The 16,541-nt window shown below is 42.6% G+C and overlaps 1 protein-coding gene and 1 non-coding gene across 2 annotated transcripts in view; one reads left to right on the top strand and one right to left on the bottom strand.

Moving 5' to 3' along the window:
- The window catches only part of LOC126291496 (transcription factor HES-1-like), a 387,022-nt gene that overhangs the window by 314,808 nt on the left and 55,673 nt on the right, over positions 1–16,541 (top strand). The window lies entirely within an intron of this gene.
- On the bottom strand, positions 1,176–1,249 carry Trnat-ugu (transfer RNA threonine (anticodon UGU)). The gene has a single exon. It is a non-coding gene; the product is annotated as a tRNA-Thr (tRNA).

Genomic DNA, 16,541 nt, shown 5'->3' with positions numbered 1-16,541 from the left:
CTTTCCTCAAATCAGCACGTTGTAGCTGTCGCCACCGGCGCCAGCCTTGTGTGAATGCTCTGAAAAGCTAATCATTTGCATATCACAGCATCTTCTTCCTGTTGGTTAAATTTCGCGTCATCTTCGTGGTGTAGCAATTTTAATGGCCAGTATTGTACAGTCTTGATTGGCTAAGAAGGCGAGCCTCTGGCTACGAATCAGTTCTGTGAGAACTACGCATGGCTAGCACTTTTCGATTTCCGCAGTATTTGCGGTGTGCGTTGATTCACCCCGTGTATAACTTAAGATTTTCGGGAAGAGTAAAATAACCAACGCAATCAAACTCTGGGGAAAGATCACAAAAAATAGGGACTCGCGATATTTTCTATGTGTGTGTGTGTGTGTGTGGATCGGTGTGGGAAGGAGGTTGTACGAGCGAAGCCAGGGGGTAGAGGAGGAGCGAGAAGGGGACGAAGACTCGGGGGAAAACAAAAGGAAAGGCCGACTGGGACTGAGGAGACCCGCCGTGGCAGGGAGGAGGTGGCCTCCCGGTCTCTCGGCTGGTCCGGCTGGCGTCGGCTGCCAAGAGCGGAATGGGGAGGGGGCGGTCCAGGGAGGGAGAGGGTGTGTAGGCAGCGCGAATTAATTCTGCGGGGAGGGGAGGGCAGCGAAGGGACGGGCCAGATAGGGGCGGCGCGCTCCAAATCCCAAAATAAAAACCACCCTCCGGCTCTGGCCGGGAAAAAGCGCGGGGAGATGTGCGCGGGCGGCGTAGCCCACCTGGTGCTGGGCCGACCCTCCCAGTGGGAGGCGACGCTTCTCTTCACGGCTGGTGCGTGTGGCGACAGCCCGTCACCCGATCCCGGGAAGGGCCCTGGCCGTTACCGAAACACGGGAACAAGATACAAAGAAGAGCGGCGCATTTCGCCACGGGTTTAGTTTGAGAGTGGGGAGAACGCCACACTGGCACGGTAGGGATGGGAACAAACCAACAGGTTAACACCAGTATTTTTCTGTATTTGTTTGTTCTCGGTCACAACAAGTATTTTTCTATACGAAGACAAAAACTTGTTCTCGAAAGAACGGTTACTGTTGATGACCGTGCAGCTTTCCCTGGAATAAATGGTGACTAACTGAAAATCTCAGCTGCCGACAGGTGTTGTTGACATACCTCGATGTGGACAGCTGAAAATGTGTGCCCCGACCGGGACTCGAACCCGGGATCTCCTGCTTACATGGCAGACGCTCTTTCCATTTGAGCCACCGAGGACACAGATGAAGAGGGACTTATCCCTTGCACGCTTCCCGTGAGACTCTCACTCCCAACTGTCCACTGACTAGTGGCAAGACAGAATCAATACCTCCACTGCACGATACCAGTGGTAATGTCAGCGATGATGGCGCCACTAAAGCGGAGTTTTAAACACAGTTTTCCGAAATTCCTTCTCGCAATAACACGAAGTAAATATTATAGAAATCGAATCACGAATAATTGCCAACCTGAGTAACTTAGAACTACAGATCCTCTGTGCAGTGAAGCAGCTTCAGTTATATAATAAAAGCAAGTCTTCCAGTCCAGACAGTATACCAGTTAGGTTCCTTTCAGAGCATGACGATACATTAGCCCCATACTCAGCAATCACATACAACAGCTCTCTCGATGAAACATCTGTACCAAAAAACCTGGTTAGTTGCACAGGTCACACCAATACTCAAGGTAGCAAGTAGGAGTAATTCGCTGAATTACAGAACCTTATCATTGCCGCCGATATCCAATAGGATTTTGAAACGTACACTGTGTTCGATCATTATGAATTGCCTAGAAGGTAACGGTCCATTTATTCGTATGATGTAATGGAGGCTGTTGGCAGGCGATCTCAAATTGATTCCATATTTGTAGATTTCCAGGATGCTATTGACACTATTGCACACAAGAGACTGCTGATCAAATTGCGTGCCTGTGCGATACCGCACCAGTTGCACGACTGGATTCGTGATTTCCTGTCAGAAAGGTCACAGTTCGTAGTAATCGACGGAAAAATCGTCACAAAGGAAGTATTATAGGATTTCTGATCTATGTAATGATTTAGGAGACATGTAAGGAGCCTTCTTAGGCTACTAAAGTCATCAGAAGATCAAAACCTATTGCAAAATGACTTAGACAAGATATCTGTATGGTTCAAAAAGTGGCAATTGTCTCTGAACGAGGAAAAATGTGAGGTCATCCACAAGAGTACCAAAGTAATCCATTAAATTTCGGTTACGCTCTAAATCACACAAATTTAAAAGCTGTCAATTCAACTAAGTACCTACAAACTACCATTAGGAACAACTATAACACTGAACAACAAATTGGAAGTCAAAGTGTGTAAACTGAATGATTTTCAGTTAGTTATGTTTATTTCAGTACAAAATGATACAAAATCATCATCTTATTAAAAATATTTAGCTCTAGTCTTTTTAAAAAAGTAATCTACATTTTTGTATAAATAACTCATTAACTAAAGATGCGTTCATGTTCCAAGAGTCACCATAACAAAATTTTAATTGAGAATTACTTCAGTTATGTTATGTGTTATGAATTGATAAATTTCAGTGTCATTCTGGGAGTACAAAATTAAAATATTAAGAAAAAATGAAGATAATATTACATGAATGAAATTACTTTGGAAGTCTACTTTGTACCAGAACTTTACATAGTTCTGGTACAAAGTACAGTATACAAAGCACAAACGAAAATATGTAAATTGACTGGTCACAAATGTATATAAACGATTACAAATGTTAAATATCCATATGTACAGTACATACAGTTACATATTTTCTTCAGAGATAAATTCAGAAGGTGACCCTTTTCACTTGGCTTGACCTTTATACACATGCTCGGGAACATCCCTTACGACAGTCCAGCAGTAATCTGCTAAAATAGTAGGGCCCCACTTTCGGGCATACCTCTTCTCAAATGCGGCAATATCTTCATGAAGTCGCTCCCCATGTTCATCACTTACTCCACCACAATATTTGGGAAACAAGTCAAGATGACTGTGTAAGAAATGCATTTTCAGTGACATGTTGCAACCAAGTTTGTCATAAGATGATAACATGTTATCTACAATCTTCTTGTAATTTATTGCTCGTTCGTTTCCTCAGAACTGTAAACAGACTGTCTTAAAACATTCCCATGCACGCTTCTCACATCTTGTATGATTCCATCAAAAGAATTGTCTCCAAAAAGCTCTCGAATCTGCGGGCCTACAAATATGTCCTCCTTTACTTTGGCATCACTTAAGTAATGGATTTTTTGCCTTAAGTACTTAAACGCGTCGCCATCTTTGTTCATTCCCTTAACAAAGTTTTTCATGAGACCCAACTTGATTTGCAAGGGCGGGAGCAGAATCTTTGTAGGGTCTACTAGAGGTTCACTCTTAATGTTCTTTATACCTGGTTGAAGAGGTTTTCTGAGGGGCCACTCATTTTGAGCTGCAGGAGCTCGGCTATACCTCGCACAGAGAAAGCTGCAATATTTAGTATTCCCTAACTGCATTCCTAATACCAGCGCAACCACTTTCAGGTCACCACAAATCTGCCATTGAGAGTCATCATACTTGATGGCTTCTAGTAAAATTTTCATGTTTTGATATGACTTTTTCATATGCACACTATGACCAACTGCAACAGAAGAAAGCTCATTAGCAATATGTAAAAGCACTGCTTTTGAGCTCAACTTTGACGAATCAATAAAGAGTCTCCACTCATCAGAGTTGTAATTAATTCTGAGAGCCTTCACTAGACCATTTAGTCTACACATGCCACAAGACTATTTTGCATGTTAAAAAAAAGGAGTGAGTTGTTGCTCTCTTTGCAGTAGACTGAAACATTTACATTGCTTTCCAGAAAATTGCGCTGCTGCATTCTTGATGCTAAAATCTCAGCCTTAGCTGTAGAGAGCTCCAAATCTCTAATCTTTTTGATACAATTTTTGTGGCTCATCAGTTGATGATATATTTGGAAGAAACTCTGGATCTTGTGATGTACATGGTTCAGGACATTCAGAATCCCCATCAGAAGTAATCGCGTACTCTGTCTGTGGTTCAGGTATTGACAACCCTTCTCCATGTAGAACTGGACGTATAGAAGATGGGATGTTAGGATAGATCATGTCCGCTTCTTCTTCTTAGATACTCCCTTCTTGATAGGAGGAACCACACAAAAGTAGCAGTCACTGACATGGTTCGTTGACTCACGCCAGATCATGGGTGCTGCAAAGGTCATTGAATGAACTTTCCTATGCATCCAATTGCTGAGGTTGCTGGCACAAGTGTTGCAGATCACAGATGGAGCTCAGGGTTTATCCTAATCACCTACTTTGCACCCAAAATAACAACTGTAAGCTTTTTTAACCAATTGAGATATTTGCTGTATTTGTGAAGCAAGTGTCACTTCTCCACATGCATAGCAAAATCTGTCAGCACTGTTAACACATACTTGTGGCAATTTTGTTCACTTCAATAGCAGTCAAATTGAACAACTGGTAGTTAACGGCAAAAATGTACAAAAATTATTACACTCATTAATAAAGTCACTGAAGTTGAAGAGGAGGGAGACAAAAAGATCACTAAAATTGGTACCAAAATGCTTATATCCAAAATATTGCACACTAGTAAGACAGAGACAATAATCCATTGTTACTAGTTATTATGACTTTGACAAACCATTATAATATTTGATTTTAAAATTAACGTTGTTGTAGTTGTGGTCTTCAGTCCTGAGACTGGTTTGATGTACTCTCTATGCTACTCTATCCTGTGCAAGCTCCTTCATCTCCCAGTACCTACTGCAACCTACATCCTTCTGAATCTGCTTAGTGTATCCATTTCTTGGTCTCCCTCTACGAAGGCGAACCAAAGACTGCGTTTTATTGGCAAAACGCTAAGAAAATATAACAGATCTGCTAAAGACACTACGTGCAGCGCGTCTGTTCGTCCTCTGCGAGAGTATTTCCGTACAGTATTGGATCCTTACCAGACAGGACTGACTAAGGGCAGCCTGTTTTGTATTATCGCAAAATTGTGGCGCAAGTGTCACGAATATTTTAAGCGAGTTGGTGTGACAATCGTTAAAACAAAGCCGTTTTGCGTTGCGGCCGAGATCTTTTCACAAAATTTCAGTCACCAACTCTCTCCTCTGAATGTGAACATATTCATATTATATCTTCGCCATCCTACAAAAGGAGAAATGATTATCGTAATAAAATAAGAGAAATCAGAGCTCGTGAGGAAAGATTTACGTGTCATCTGTTATTATAGGTTATCTATCTTGAGCTGACTGTAATCCAATTAAAAAGAACAGATGTTAATAGCTGCTGCGGAAGATGGCTACGAAAACAAACGTATTATTTAAATGTTCATTTTGACCACGCACTGTTAGAGAGTGGAACGGTAGAGAAATAGTGTGAAAGTGGTTCGAAGGACGCTCTGCCTGATAGTTAAGTGTGAATTACAGAGCACTTATGTAGATGTAGAAACGACTGCATTCAAATATGCATGCCATAATGTTCTTTAAAATACTAAGTGCATAATCATGAATAATTTAAGGTGGATACTTCAGGTCGAAATTAGTTCGTGGATGACGGCACGTTGTCAAACTCACCGAAACATGTATATAAAAAATTGTACCTATTGGAAAAAGCTAATACGAGATCTGAATGTAACTCAAAAAAGACGTTCAGAAACATGGAAAATTTCGTAAACTTCAAAAATCATGTTGTGTAGTGTCATAAGCTTCTCATTTGTTTTCTGCTTTTGTAAATAATTCACCTCTCTTGCACTGGTACTAAGACCAATGAGCGCACTGCACGAGTAGTGATCAAGATCCTTGACTCTGTGTTTAGTTTTACTCTGAAGAGCCAAAGAAACTGGTGCACCTGCCTAACATCGTGTACGGCCCCCGCGAACACGCAGAAGTGCCGCAGCACGACGTGGCATTGACTCGACTAATGTCTGAAGTAGTGCTAGAGAAAACTGACACCATGAATCCTGCAGGGCTGTTCATAAATCCTTAAGAGTACAAAGAGTGGAGATCACTTCTGAACAGCACGTTGCAAGGCATCCCTGATTTGTTCAATAATGTTCATGTCTGGGGAGTTTGACCAGCGAAAGTGTTTAAACTCAGAAGAGCGTTCTTGGAGCCACTCTGTAGTGTGGGGTGTCACATTAACCTGCTGGAATTGCCCTCGTCCGTCTGAATGCACAATTCACGTGAATTGTTACAGGTGTTCATACAGGGCGCTTACGTACGTGTCACCTATCAGAGTCGTATCTATATGTGTCACTCCAACTGCACACGCTCCACACCAATACAGAGCCTCCAACAGCTTGAACAATCCCCTGTTGACATGAAGGGTCTGTGAATTCATGAAGTTGTCTTCATACCCGTACACGTCCATCCACTCGATACAATTTGAAAGGAGACTCGTTCGACCAGGCAACATGTTTCCAGTCATCAAGAGTCCAATGTCGGTGTTGACCGGCCAAGGCGAGGCGTGAAGCTTAGTGTCGTGTAGTCATCATGGGTACACGAGTAGGCCTTCGGCTCCGAAATCCCATATCGATGATGTTTCGTTGAATGGTTCCCTCTCTGACAGTTGTTGATTGCCCAGCATTGAAATCTGCAGCAATTTACGGGAGAATTGCACTTCTGTCAAGGAGTCTCTTCAGTTGTCGTTGATCCTGATCTTTTTCGGCCACAGCAACGTCGGAGATTTGATGTTTTACCGAATTCCTGATGTTCACGGTACAGTCGTGAAATGGTAGTACGCGAAAACTCCATTTCATCGCTACCTCGGAGATGCTGTGTCGCATCGCTCGTGCGCCGACCATAACACCACGTTCACCGACATTGGACTGTTGATGACTGGAAACATGTTGCCTGCTCGGACGAGTCTTGTTTCAAATTGTGTCGAGCGGATGGACGTGTACGGGTATAGAGACAACCTCATGAATGCATGGACCCTGCATGTTAGCAGGGGACTATTAAAGCTGGTGGAGGCTCTGTAATGGTATTGGTGTGTGCAGTTGGAGTGATAAGGGATCCCTGATATGCCTACATACACCTCTGACCGGTGACACTTAGATAAGCATCCTGTCTGATCACCTGCATCCATTCATGTCCATTGTGCATTCCGACCGACCTGGGCAATTCCAGCAGGACAATGCGACACCCACACATCCAGAATTGCTACAGAGTGCCTCCACGAACACTCTTCTGAGTGTTTGCTCTTCCGCTGGCCACCAAACTCCCTAGACATGAACATTATTGAGCATATCTGGGATACCTTAAAACGTGCTGTTCAGAAGAGATATCCACCCCCTCGTAATCTTACGAATTTATGGACAGCCCTGCAGGATTCATGGTGTCAGTTCCCTCCAGAACTACTTCAGACATTAGTCGAGGCCATGCCATGTCGTGTTGCGGCACTTGTGCGTGCTCGTGAGTGTCCTACACGATATTAGGAAGGTGTTCCAGTTTCTTTGGCTCTTCAGTGTATATAAATTTGCGTACCATCTCTGTTGGGTGACGCAGTGATTGTATATTCGTTTTCCTAATTTTCCATATGGCCCTCATTCTCTTTCTGTGAGCTAATTTCCTTTCTTCAGTCCACTTAATTCATGGCTTCATAGTTTTTCAAGCTGCCTTGTTAATAAAATGAAGTGCGTTTCGGTGAATACATTTAAAAAAATCCATTTGCAGCGTGCGTAAAAATGTTCTTGGCAATTACTGTCATTTATATATAGCTGCTATCATGGCAATCAGTCGGGATTACTGAATAACAAACGACATTGCGAGATGTTCCGCTACGGTTCGTCAGCGTACAATGTCACATTTGCTGCCAAAGGGGCGGCGCAATTGCAGGCGCCTGCGCCTATAACTTCGACGCTATGTAGCGTCATCGGATGACGTTTCCGACACGGGTTCCTATCCTCGATTTCTTCCTCAAGACAGCCGCTACCCGTCCGTCGGACACCTTGTATATCCAGTTCCTTGTGGTGGCCATTTCTCACAGCAGGTGTGTGTAAATTGCAGTAATTTCGAAGAAAACACGTTTTTTCATGCTGCAAAGGATTTTTTTAAATTTATTCACCAAAAAGCATTTCGCATTTTAACAGTCTTTTTAATAGCATTTAATTCATTACCTGAAAAATCATGGAATTTTCCCCTATGAGCGAGACTTACAAATGGCTTTTCACGTGGGGCAGGGGTAAGGGTAAGGCGGACTGCATCATTTTAAAGTACTGAATTACACATTTTACTGACACAGAAGGAGCCTTCTTAAGAAGACGGCACGCGTCAGAATGAAGCCGATAGAACTAATTTGTTTCTAAAGAGATTTTCGGTATTGATAGAAGCTGATTAAATGAATTAAAATTTGTGCCACTGTCCTATCGGGACTTGAACCCATGCCTCCTCTTATTTTGTTATTGCTACTTGCTGTTTCCAAAAGAATATACATATACTGTGCGCATCATGAAGAATAAATCACGAGGGAGATAAAGATATTAACATCCACCCACAATAGTCTGCCTGTTCAAGTATTACAGTGTATTTGCCGTGAGCTTCGAGATGGAAAAATGTCCCGTGTGCCGATATCTACATTTACATATACATGGTTTCCCTCCGAATCACACTTACGTGTCCCACAGATGGTTCATTGAACCACCTTTGCACTAGTTCTCTATTATTCCAGTCTCGAAAAGCGCGCGGCAAAAAAACGAACACCTACATTTTTCCGTGCGAGCTTTGATTTCACTTATTTTATTATGAATAGCGTTTCTCCCTATGTAGATCAGCGCCAACAAAATATTTTCTGATTCGGAGAAGAAAGTTGGTGACTGAGATTTAGTGAGAAGATTAATTCCGCAGGAACGAAAAACGCCTTTGTTTTAGTTACTTCCATCACAAAATCTGCATTACGCCCGTAATGGTAATTCAAAACGTGCTGTACTTCTTCCGTACTTTCTCGGTGTTCTCCGGTAACCCTATCTGGTAAGGATCCAACAATACTCCAAAACAGGACGGACAAGCGTAGTGCAAGCAGTCTCTTTGGTAGATCTATTGCATTTCAAGTGCTCTGCCAATAAAACGTAGGCTATGGTTCGCCTTCGGCTCTGGTTCGCCTTCCCCACAACATTTTCTATGTGTTCTTTCCAATTTAAGTTGTTCGTAATTGTAACTACTAGGCTGTAGTCGAATCTACGGCCTTCAGATGTGATTGATTCGTCGTGTAACCGAAGTTCAACGGATTCCTTTTGGTATTCATGACGATGATCTCTCAGTTTTCATTATTTATGGTCAATTTCCAATTTTCACTCCAAACATATGTATTATCTAAATCGCTTTTCGGTTCGCTTTGATATTGCGATGAGCCGGCCGTTGTGTCCGAGCGGTTCTAGGCGCTTCAGTCCGGAACCGCGCTGCTGCTACAGTCGCAGGTTCGAATACTGCCTCGGGCATGGGCGTGTGTGATGTGATTAGCTTAGTTAGGTTTAAGTAGTTCTAAGTCTAGGGGATTGATGGCCTCATACGTTAAGTCCCATAGTGCTTAGAGACATGTGAAACATTTTGAGCCATCTTCCGATGGCTTTAATAGACTATAAAGGACAGCATTATTCCAAACAGCTTAAGTCGGTTGCTTAGTTTGTCTCCGAAATCATTTATATGGATAAGGAACAGCAGAGGGCGTACAACAACACACCAGAAATCCCTTCTACCGCAAATCCAGTCGCATGAGAGACGATATTCCATAAGCAGGCAGTTTGATTACAATCCGCTTGTGAGGTTCGTTGTCAAAAGCCGTAATTGCGAAATCAGTTTGAAATCTCTTGTCGATAGCACTCAATTATTCATGTGAGTAGATATAACACTGCATATCGACGTTAATGATACGGGCTTGTACTTTAGAGAATGAATGTTTCTGAGCACTATGGGACTCAACTGCTGAGGTCAACAGTCGCCTAGAACTTAGAACTACTTAAAACTAACTAATCTAAGGGCATCACACACATCCATGCCCGAGGCAGGATTCGTACCTGCGACCGTAGCGGTTGCCCGTTTCCTGACTGTAGCGCCTAGAACCGCTCGGCCACTCCGGCGGCTGTACTTTAGTGGATTACTCCTGTTGCCTTTCTTGAATATTGGTGTAAGCTGTGCAACTTTCCAGTCTTGGGAACGGACCTCCATCGAGCGAGCGGTTACATATGATTATTTACTATTGAGTTATTTTCGGCATATTCTGATAGGAAGCTAATTGGTAGCGGAAGACATGCATTTGTTAAGTGCTTCACTACTCCGAAATCGTGGGGCTGGCATGGGGGAAGCATTCTTTTGGTAAGCAAATTAGCGGCCACATTTCACACATATCGGTAAAACGGCGATCACATCCTGTATTTTCTCAATTGCAAAGGAAATAACGCGGTATGCTGCCTTAGAGTACAACACAATTAATGAAGAGAGTGGAGGAAGCGAGAAAGAATTGCCACTGCGAGAGTTTTGCGGAATGCGGGAATACATCTCCCGCAACGCGTCAAATGATACGCAGGTTAAAAAGTATGCCAGCTGTTTTGAAATCGGGTATTCAATTATTTGTTATTGACTGCGTCGGAACAGGAAAAAAAGTGGAAATAAAAAAAAGAGAGAAGTGTGTTGCGCGCTGCGCTGGCTGTTGGTTCCGGCGCGCCTTGTTAAAGAATCGCAGCGGCGGCTGCTGCCACTGCGGCGGGCGTCGGCGTCTCGCCAGCGGTAGCGGCAGCAGCAGCGGCGCCGTCAAAGCGACGCCTGTGTGTGTGTGCGTGTGTGGGTGTGTGTGCGCGCGCGCGCCGCGCCGGTGTGGGTGTGATTGAAACCCGGCGGCTGGCGGGCTGCCGCTCCGCAGCCAGGGCCGCCACCCGGCCGCGCCGGGCGCGCGCGCTCACAAAAGGGCGGCCGGCGGTGGGGTGGGTTGGCAGGCCTGCAGGCCGGCGCGGCGCGGCGGGGAAGCCCCGGCCCGGCGCTCGGCGCGGCCGCCAGCCAGTAATTGAGGTGGCGCGCGCCGCCGGCCGCCACACGCCGCCCCGCAAGTCGCGCGCCGCCCCGCGCCGCACAGGGTGCCCCAAAAGTTCGCTACTGCGCCGCCCACGCTCCGCGAACCTGCCTTACCGGCGCTCTCGCCGTACACACCCGTATACGTTCGTACTGTAGTCGATTTCTCTATACGTAGAGGGGTCTAGGAAAATATAGACACTCTTTGATACTTAATATCTTTGGAACAAAATGACAAACTGTTGCAATTTTGCGTGGTAGCGTGAACCATTGTTTTCTCAACAGATCTTGTTGTTTGAACAACTCAAGGCCTTATTGAAATGTCACTGGAAGTACGAAAACATGATGGAGGCACAACGGCAATGGCTTAATGTTTTCTAAACTTAGCCACCAACAAGTACATCGCATTCGTGATAAATTTGAAGCTGACGTTACTTTTCAGGGTGTGCGTAAGGAAACGTCTGTCCGACCAAAAACGTCAACAAATCCAGCGTCCAGCGCTCCTGTGTTGCAACATTTTACTAGGTCACCTCAAAAATCTGTGAAGCAGAGTGCATGTGAAAGAGGGGTAAGCCGAACAAGCATAGGATCCACATCTGCATCTACATCTACATGGATACTCTGCAAATCACATTTAAGTGCTTATTCTCTATTATTCCAATCTCGTATAGGGCGCAGAAAGAACATCCTATAAGAGGACGGACAAGCGTAGTGTTGGCAGTCTCCTTAGTAGGTCTGTCACATTTTCTAAGTGTCCTGACAATAAAAAGCAGCCTTTGGTTAGCCTTCCCCACAACATTTTCTGTGTGTTCTATCCAATTCAAGTTATTCGAAATTGTAATACCTAGGTATTTACTTGAATTTACGGCTTTTAGATAAGACGGATTTATCGTGTAACCGAAGTTTAACGAGTTCCTTTTAGTGCTCATGTGGATGACCTCACACTTTTCGTTATTTAGGGTCAACTGCCACTTTTCGCACCATTCAGATATTTTTTCTAAATCGTTTTGCAGTTTGTTTCGATCTTCTGATGACTTTATTAGTCGATAAACGACAGCGTCATCTGCAAACAACCGAAGACGGCTGCTCAGATTGTCTCTCAAATCGTTTATATAGAAGAGGAACAGCAGAGAGCCTATAACACTACCTTGCGGAACGCCTGAAAGCACTTCTGTTTTACTCGATGACTTTCCGTGAATTACTACGAACTGTGACCGCTCTGACAGGAAATCGCAAATCCAGTCACGTAACTGAGACGATATCCCAAAAGGACGCAATTTTACTACGAGCCGCTTGTGTGGTACAGCGTAGGATGAATTCTGAAGGCTGCAAAGTGGAAAGTGTACATTCCAAGATCGCTACGATTGAGTACTGCAAATGGTTTGAGGCATACTTCGCGAGGATGTACGATATGCCGGCCGGAGGGGCCGAGCGGTTCTAGGCGCTTCAGTCTGGAACCGCGCGACCGCTACGGTCGCAGGTTCGAATCCTGCCTCGGGCATGGATGTGATGTCCTTAGGTTAGTTAGGTTTAAGTAGTTCTATGTTCTAGGGGACTGATGACCTCAGATGTTAAGTCCCATATTGCTCAGAGCCATTTGAACCATGTACGGTATGCAGGGATGGTTATCTGGTCTGACTAGGTGCAATTCAAAGTGAACGGTACTGTATACCGACACGACTGCAAGAACTGATCTCCTGAAAATCCTCATGTTTACAAGGACAAACATGTTAATTTACTGTGTGGTTTGATTGGCTTATTGTTCTTTGAAGGTACCGCAGCTGGTGAGGAGTATCTTCACATACTGCAAACATTGATTTTACATAATTTTACCCGCCATCCGAGAGGTGTTTGGAAATGAAAGATTTTACCACAACAACATGGCACTCCGCCTCACTACTACAGAGCCCATTTGGATAAAAATCTATCTGGACGATGTATACGTGGAAGAGAAGCACTTGAGTACGCACCATAGTTTCCAGACCTTACAACTCTTGACTGCTAGCCGGGGACCTTGAAAAATGAAGTTAATCAACAGAAGCGGGCTGCAGTGAACGAGCTACGAGAAACCATCGAGGCGTCCTGCGCCTCTTATCACAGCGGTCAACACTGACTGCCGTAGTTCGATCAACAGTTCAGCGGCGTATGTTGTTCGGCTCGTGATGGGTGTCTCGTTGAGCACATAAAATAACCTTCCACACCGTGCAAGTATTGAAACGGTATGCCATTGTGTTTCATTAATATTGACTATCAAAGAGTGGCTACATTTTACTTAAAGTATTTTGCAGCTCTTCATGTCTTAACGTCGATATGCGGCAAGATTTTGGAACATATATTGTACTCGAAAATTATAAATAACCTTGACGAGCACGGTCTGTTGACACATAGTCAACACGGGTTAGGAAAAATCATTCTTGTCAAACACAACAAGCTCACACAAAGTTTTGAGTGTTATCGACAAGGAATTACAAATTTATTCCGTATTTCTGGATTTGCATAAGGTTTTTGAGACCGTACGTCATAAGCCGCTAGTAGTAAGATTAACTGCGTATGGAATGTCGTCTTAGTTGTGCGATTGGATTCGTGATTTTCTGTCAGAAAGGTCACAGCTCGTAGTAAGGACACAGTTCGTAGTAACTGACGGAAAGTCATCGACTAAAACAGAAGTAATTTCTGGCGTTCCCCAAGGTTGTGTTATAGGCCCTCTGGTGTTCCTTAGCTACATAAACGACTTAGGAGACAATCTGAGCAGCCGTCTTAAGTCGTTTGCAGATGACGCTATCGTTTATCGTCTTATAAAGTCATCAGAAGATCAATACAAACTGCAAAACGATTTAGGAAAGGTATCTGTATGGTGAGAAAATTGACAACTGACCCATTATAATGAAAAGTGAGAGATCATCCATATGAGTGCTAAAAGGAATCCCTTAAATTTCGGATATGCGATTAATTAATCGGAACACTTAGTAAATGCAATAGATATATCAAAGAGACTGCCTACTTTATGTTTGTATGCCCTCTTTTGGAGTATTGCTGCGCGGTGTGGGATCATTCCCAGATAGGATTGCCGGAGTATATCGAGAAAGTATAAAGAGGGGCGGCACATTTTGTACTATCGAGAAATAGGGGAGAGAGTGTTACGGACATCATATAGGATTTGGGGTGGAAATCGCTAAAACAAAGTCGTTTCTCGTTGCGGCGAGACCTTCTCACGAAATTTCAGTCATCAACTTTCCTCTCCGAGTGCGGAAGTATTTTGGTGTTCGTTTTTCCCACACGCTTCGCTAGTGTGAGATAAAAGAAAATTAGTGCATAGCCTTATAGACGTAGTGTAGATATTAGATTTCCTAACTTCAGTGGCTAGTGTTTTTTTTCTAATAATTTTTGTTGGTGGTGCTGAAGAGGTTTCAGGTTTTATGGAACGGTTTTATAGTTTGCGTTGTATAACTACATATCATAAACATATTATATACTTGCTTTTGCCCGCTACATCGTCCATGTGGATCTCGAAGCAGCATGAATTTTGAAAAATCCTGAAACTTATTATCGGCGGAAAAAAAACAGATATGAAAAACTGAATATAAAACTGTCAGTAGAATGCACCAGTAAAGAACTGATATGTTTCTGATCACAGATACAGTTATTTGAACTATGAAACACTAACAGACCGTTCTGGAAAGGCATATTACTACTCGATAAACTTATCAACTATAATAGTGACACCGATTCAAGAATGAATTCAAGAAAGTCTATGAATAATAGGGTAAATCTGTTAACTATTATTATTATGGTAAAACGTTCCAAAGTACTACTCTTTTAGGATTCTGTCATTTCAATCCTGCATTATTTACTTTTTGTTTTCAAAAATTCTGGTGTCCTGATTTTTTTCTTAACATATAATTAAATGTCCCTTACACGAAACTTAAGTCGATACACATAATAGGAAGTTTTGACAGTTTTACTAATTTTCATGGACAACTCTCGCTTGGCCAATAATCTGATTACGGCAAAACTGTTTTCGTAAGACAGTTTCCCTGTATCGCCTATAGATTCCGATTTCCCAGGACTGACCCAATTAAAGAAAGCACTCTGTATTTATAGACAACTCGGCTTCCAGGCGGCATATGAAGATGAAACATTACTAGATTTTAAGTTAAACATTATGGCGTTAGGAATTTGCTTATTATTAATAGTAGTGATGCTGTAACTGTTGGTTGGTAATATTTACTAACACAATGCAACCTAATGCTAGATTGCGCACTAACGGCTATCCTGTGTGACTTTAAAAGAGAGAGAGAGAGATTATTAATTAATCACCGTTGCGTCGGTTCTCGATTGTGTTCAGGAGACATACGAATTGATTACGCGAATAATTGACCTTTTTACCCGGATTGCCTTCACGCAATCAGAATCTTCGATGAAAATACCTAAGAGACCTATTTGAATATAAAAATGGAAATGAAAGCAAATTAGTGGAATTTCGTAAGAGAAAGATTAACAGATCGGAAGTTGAACACACTAGTGGTCTCCCAAATACAATCCAGACACCGCGATAAAGATCGCACCTGTAACAAAGCTCATATACAATTGAACATAATTTTTGGCTAGTGAAACAAAAGAATAAGAAGAAAATTACTGAATCGTAAAAAAAATTTATATGTTTTGAACAAAGTGACTTTAAACTTCTACACATTGACAAATACACAATAAATGCAAGGCTTACGTCTCTCTCTCTCTCTCTCTCTCTCTTTTCTTCTTCTTCTTTTTTTTTTTTTTTTAAATGGCGCAGTCCTGTAATCGATGCTTTGTCAATCCGTTTCTTCTTAAAATTAAATGTCCTTGCGTGTGCTTAAGTACACCGTAACCACACCCGAGTTACCGAAATGTTTGTTCGTCGTTTCACATAGCTTTTACACAACAATGCTATGTAGTTCGTGTTAACATGTCGGCGACCAAAATTAAAAGTGATAATGAAGTCTCTAGAATATTTCTTAACAAAAGATAGATTGCTCTTTCTTCTGTTTCGCAGCTTCTTGTTCTCAAACGCTGCGGCAATGATTTTAAATATCTGCGCCCAGCGGGTCATAGTGTTTATTTATAGTATTTAAGCGCTGGACGCGCGTTTTGGTATAGGCGCACATTAATATATATATATATATATATATATATATATATATATATATATATATATATATATATATATATATATATATATATATATATATGTCATCTCGTTACTCTCGCTCTGTGATGCTTAGCATCTTTACGAACTACGGCTTGTTAGTTGTCCTTTTCTTTAATGACAAATATCTCACTTGCAAAGTAGCTGAAATCCAATAATATTACAACATCTAGCAATACAACTGTGAAAATCGCATCAAATTTCGTGCAACAGTCTTTGCTCCTACAAACATACGGACAGACAGACAGACAAACAAACAAAAATTCTAAAAATAATTGTTTTGGTTTACATTGCTGTTCTAAAAGCT

Source organism: Schistocerca gregaria, chromosome 9, assembly GCF_023897955.1.
Source record: "Schistocerca gregaria isolate iqSchGreg1 chromosome 9, iqSchGreg1.2, whole genome shotgun sequence".
NCBI classification, from domain to species: domain Eukaryota; kingdom Metazoa; phylum Arthropoda; class Insecta; order Orthoptera; family Acrididae; genus Schistocerca; species Schistocerca gregaria.
This window is presented reverse-complemented; position numbering and strand designations above follow the sequence as displayed.